Raw genomic sequence first — 5,791 nt, 5'->3', positions numbered from 1 at the left:
CCCTTTTCGCTCACCTCCTCGGGGCGCCCAGCGCCGCCGACTCGCCTCCCCGTCACGGAACGACTCAAGAGCGGCGACGGCGACCCGGACGTGGCGGGCCGGTCTCCATCTTTTACCCCCCTCCCCTTCTCCGGCCGTCCCCGGGCGCCGAGTGTGGCGGGGCGCAGTCGGGACATTCGCTACATTGTTGGCATTCCAGTCGGCGTCACGTGACCCCCGCGGCGCCCGCGTCATTCCACTCCCCCCCCCGCCCCTCCCGGCGCATACCAGCGGTGGGCGGGGCTTCTGAGGCGACAGGGCGGGAAGGGCCGTTAACGGTCGTCGCACTCTGAGGGGAGCGGAGGGCGGAGGGGCGTATGACCACCCCCGGTCCCCTCAGGGTGCCCTTCTTTAGGTTTACAGACAGCTTGTGATGCTCTTTCCCCACAGTAAACCCCCCCACCTCACAACACGGTTACCCCCTGACGGGTTTTGGGGAGAGGGGAACGGCGTTGCCTCCTCTTGCTGAGGTGAAAGGGGCTCAGGTTGTTGGCTAGAAGGTGCCTGCCCTCTTGCCAAACACCCCAAGCCCATTTTCAGTGTGAGTTTTGTGGTGATAATCTTTTATTAGTGGTGATAATCTTTTATTATTATTCCTTCCACGCTGAACTAAAACAACACACAAAGTGGCAAGGCTATCAACGCCTATTTGGGCTTTTTTTTGGTTGCTTTTTTTTTTTTTGAGGGAGTTTACTTATTTTTTATGTATTTTATCGTGTCAGGGGGGCTATGAGGTGCCGGAGGAGGTCAGCCAGGGAATTCACATCTGGAACAAAAATGCAGACCCAAGCTGTAAAGGATTTTTGGATGCAAAGCTTATGTTTGACCTCGTTATGCGTGGAGCTGCCTGGATCTGTGCCTGTTTTTCATGAAAGCAGGAATATTCTGATTTTAGATATCTCTGTGGTCTGTAATAAAGACAGTTATCACTGAGAGTTAGTCCCACCCACTCAAATACAGCAATGTTTGGATCTGGGAGGCTGGCTCTGACCCCTCAGCATGACAGGCACACACACTACCCATAACCAGGGAACGCTGGTACAGAGTAAGAACCATCAGAAAGTAAGCTTTCCTATATATAGGCATATATCTTTAGATCATCAGCGTAGAGGAAGCTTGTGCAGTCCTGAAATAATGCTTCAAAATTCTTGAAGTCCTGTCGCAAAGCTGGGAGGTGCAGGGGAAATGTCAGTCTAGCAGGCACCTAAGACACATGGTTATCTTTAATCATGCAACTACTCCCAGTGTCTTCAACAGGACCGAGAGCACGTACAAAAAGAAGTCTGTGCATAACTGTCTTTACAGGATAGGAGCTATATTTACAGCCTTTTTTAAGCCATGGGGACTATTTTTGTAAGTAATATTACTCATGGACAGTCCTATCTAAGGATATTTCTCTGAGCTTGTCTATTGTAATTTTTTTTTTTTTTTTTTTTAATGCCTTCCATGCAAACTGTCAATAGAGCTTATAAATGATGCTGGTTTGGGAGAAGTGACTGCCAATAGAGTGCTACATTTCATGAGAAAAATGCAGCCTGGTGCAGAGAAATTGTTTAGCGTCTCATCTGAGGGCAGCCAGTTACTGTATATAAATTGCTGTCGGAATTTCAATAGTGTCATTGACTGGAATATATTGCAGGGGAGGAGGAAACCTCTGACTCTGAGGAGCTAAAGAAACCCATTAGGTTCAGAGCAGATTCCAACGTCGGCAGAATATTGCAGGGTAATGTGGTTCATTTTGCAATCTTCAAATACCTGCAAAACTTAAGTAAATTTTAAATGATATGACAGATGCAGCATAGCTTCATTTTCTGAATTACTGCTGTGCTTAACCGATGAAGCATAGCAACATGATTGCCCAAACCAGAGATTGCTCAATGGCTTGAGACCTTTTCCCAACAAAGTTCAGGCTGGTTTAAAGGAACAGCATCAAGATAAAAATTGCTTACTCTGTGCTAATATGCTCTTTCGTAACATTTGGTTGTCGTCCACATTCTTAAATCTAGGTAAAACAGATATTTTCATTTATTTTTCTCCTTTGCAATGGTTTGTTTTCCTTTTGCATTCCAGTCAATCTGGGAATGAGACTTAGCTGCACTATTTCACCTCCTGGTTCCAGCCAGCTGCACTTTCTGAATTTCATGCGTTTGCAGAGTTGCTGGGTTTGAGTCCCCACCAGCAGAGCAGCAGGTACAGGAGACATGGGTTGAATCCATTCTCTAGAAAGTACCCGTATTCGGCTGGTCCACCACAGACAGGGACTATTTCTACTTTTAGTTTTTAGAAAGCCAAACTATTACAAATCAGGTTCCTCAAAAATTCTAAGGAAATTGAATTCAGTTGGGTTGCAGCATGAGACAGCGCAGTGAAAACATGATTTGATCTCTGTAAGTTTTTGGAGATTTTTGTGTGTCAGTCAAGTCTTTCCTCCCAACTCTGTTCTCCACAGTAAGGTACCTCCAGGAGGAAACACACTACACGAACAGAACAATACAATTTGTCTGTGCGAGCAAATCCGTTCACAGACTGGACCATGAGATAATAATCTACCATGAGTAAGGGTCAGTGTGTTTATTCATGGCTCCGCTTCAGTGAGTGACTCCGCTGGATCCATGGCGATTACAGCACTCACCTCCTGACTCGCCTGGGCAGCTGCCTGCTCCCCTGCGTGTGGAGGGGGGGTTAGGGTGGGAGGGACCACAGCTCCACCATCACCAGTTCTTTCTCCTTCCACCCACCTGAGATGGGGAGGGAAACAGGAACTCTGTGCAGCTCCATCCTCTCACATCTAATGCTGTGAGCTGTCTTGCCCCCTCCGTGTACTCTTGTTTCACCGTTAGCTGGGCCACAGTGTGACTCTTTCCAAACTATTGTATTTGGAACCAATTACCAAATCGTGCTGCTAAAAATACTCCTAGCAACCAAATAATTGTGATGTGGGTGGATGAACTTTTTCTTTACACAGTTCTGGTAGCCAACAAAAGCTTGAACCCATTCAGAAAACTTGAAAGGAAAGCAAGAATATCACCAGCAATGTCCAGGTCTCTGCTAGTCTTTTTTCAAAAACAGGAACACACACACACACACATGAAATGATTATGAACATGTGAACATACGTGTGCATGAGCATACAGACACAAAGAATTTGCTGACTGTGACATCCTTCACTAGGACAACATGTCTAGAACAAACTGCTGTGACACAAAAATGAATGACGTGCAAGGAAAAAAGACTTAGGTAAACATCACTGAAATGTTCTTGTTTTAATATATTTATCTTCTTTGTAGAATGATACGAGGGAATCATTATTCCCAAATCACCAATGCAAAACCAGTTAGAAACAGGAGTTCTGAATCCTCCAGCACAGTACAGACAACACAGCCTGTAAGTGAATACATCGTGATGCAAAATTACATTTGTGGCAGTCAGAGTTAAGGTTCATTGCTTCAATAATTGAGTGGGTGAAAAAACAAACTAAATTCTAACTGTGGTTTAGATATAGGGTGGGTTTTTTTGCCAGGAGTATGTCTATGAGATCTATCACAGCATGCTTTGGAGCAGCAAAGGTGTAGCGGGTGTAAGAGCTGGTATGTCAGAAATACATTTGATTTCAGTGAAAAGTAGGTGAAGTAAGACAAATCTGACTGGGAAATGGCCTCAGCTTTGCAGAGCAAACATGAGCCCAGGCTCACGTTAAATGGGTAAGGCACCCTGGGGGCTCAGACTGCCTTTACAGCCCTCACACGGGAGGTTCAAAACTCTGAATTTCACAAGGAGCCATGTTCCTACGTACTCTGCCCCCAGCCCCACATTTCATATCAATCATTGACTGCAGCTGGAGCCCAGGCAGTGCCCCAGAGGACTGCAGGAATGTCAGGACTTTGTGTGGAATCTCACCAGTGCCAGCCAGTTGTGCTCTCCCTTTGGGAATGAATCCGTCAAATTTTCAAGTCCCTGCCATCAGCTTGATGGCATCATTTTGTTTAGATGCAATGCAGGTGGCTTTTCGGCATCACAGCCAAACGATTCCAGAATTTTAGGAAAAGTTTTTAGGCATCCATAGGCAGTGCCCTTCTGATCCTGGGAGAAAACAATAAGGGGGTAAAGCAGGACACATGAAGCCCTGGCATGTGGTGAGGGCATCCCACAACCATCAATCTGGCCTGTAATTATCTTTTCATCAAAGGCCTGGCACAGTAGCAGTTAGCATCTCCCAGCATAACAATGCCCCACCACAGCTCTGCCCTGCCTGCCGCAGGCACCCTCAATGATTCACCCTCCAGACAGAAAGAAAAGGTGTGGGAGGAACACGTGCACATTCAAAGCTTGGTGCAGAGAACGAGGGACTCTGGAACTGGCCAGGACAAGGGTAGCTTCCCAAAATGCTGGTGTGGGAAGAAGAAAATGAGGGAGCTGTGAGGAACCTTGACCCTGAGGGAAAAAATGAGGCACTTTTCTTCTCCAGTACACTGGAGAAGAAAATACAAAGGAATTCCCAGAGCTGCTGGTAGGTGGTGAAGGTGTGGGACTAGGAAACTCCTAGAGGAGTACAGGGTGGGAAAGCAGCACCAGAGCATGTGGGGAGGAATGACCCACATGTGTAGCCTATGGAGATTACCAAGTGCCCCCTCTCCCCCCTGTCCCATCCCCCCACCAGTGCAAGGGCATTTTGCAGCCATAAGAAACCATCCCAGGCCTCAGAACGGTGATACTCCACTAAAACCTTTCATGTTGATTGGGAGGAGGGGGTGGTGGCCAGGCCTGTTGAGCCAAAGGTAGTGTAGATCAGCTTTTCTCCATTCCCTGTCCCATTCTGGGAGTGTCAGCAAACCATTTCACTTCCCTGTCTGTAAGGAAAGAGTAATAATTCCTATGTCTTGGAAATCTCTGAATGAATAGCACCTTCTATGAGCTATCATTATGTAAATTGATGCCTCAGAGCCCAGCATCACAATTTATCATTAATCTAAAAGAAATCTGTGTTCATTTCTCTGATAATTGACTGTACCTATATAGAAGGTCTGGTATTAAAGTCCTGTGTAGCTCTTCCCATGAGAAAATATATATTTTTTGAAGTATCTGTCAAATTTGCATTTTTGCATTAGACTGATCTATCAATTTAAAAACTGTTGGCCACTAAGGAAGTTATATTGTCATCTCTACAATAAACAACACATATTTTGAAGTGAGTTTATCAAGGAAAGGATGTCTTTAATATGTTTCAACTGTTAACCTGAATCCAGTGTTTCATTGTTTTCTGTTACCAACCTTGAGTGCAGGAGAAGAAATCTTCTGTTTCCTGTGATACATTTGGTTTATGGAAAATCTGAAGTCTGGAAAGCAGAAAAAAATGGTGTCTCATTTCACTGAGAATATAGAAATAAGTTATTATGTGAGTATAAAATTACACATGCATTGTCCATTGAGTAGCTCATACATAGGGGAAATCTGAGATTTTTTAGATAAGACCCTGGAAGAAGAGACAAAAATGACTCATGTGACAGAGACCGCATTCTACTCAAATGAAGCCCAAAATAGCAGTGAACAAAACCTTGAAAATGGGTACTTTCAGTTAGTTACCTGCTTGCAATTAATACCTGGTCACTAAAGCTAAATGTCACATTCCCCAAAAGCACCACTAGAAACGTACCTCCTGGACACCTCAGCAGAGAAACCTGATAGATAATTGCCAACAGGGAGACAAAATGCCACGTGGATGCGGCAGTCACGAGGGGGGAGGGGGGGGAAGGAG

General features: G+C 45.4%; 1 protein-coding gene across 1 annotated transcript in view; it reads right to left on the bottom strand.

Annotated features, from left to right (window-relative positions):
* The window catches only part of LATS2 (large tumor suppressor kinase 2), a 57,611-nt gene extending 57,419 nt beyond the window's left edge, over positions 1-192 (bottom strand). Inside the window, exon 1 of the mRNA XM_014965975.1 lies at positions 15-192. The gene's annotated coding sequence lies outside the window, so the exon portion shown is untranslated. The remainder of the gene's footprint in view (positions 1-14) is intronic.
* Positions 193-5,791: the final 5,599 nt, after the last annotated feature.

Source organism: Calidris pugnax, unplaced genomic scaffold (genome assembly GCF_001431845.1).
Source record: "Calidris pugnax isolate Ruff unplaced genomic scaffold, ASM143184v1 scaffold20, whole genome shotgun sequence".
Taxonomy (NCBI): domain Eukaryota; kingdom Metazoa; phylum Chordata; class Aves; order Charadriiformes; family Scolopacidae; genus Calidris; species Calidris pugnax.
This window is presented reverse-complemented; position numbering and strand designations above follow the sequence as displayed.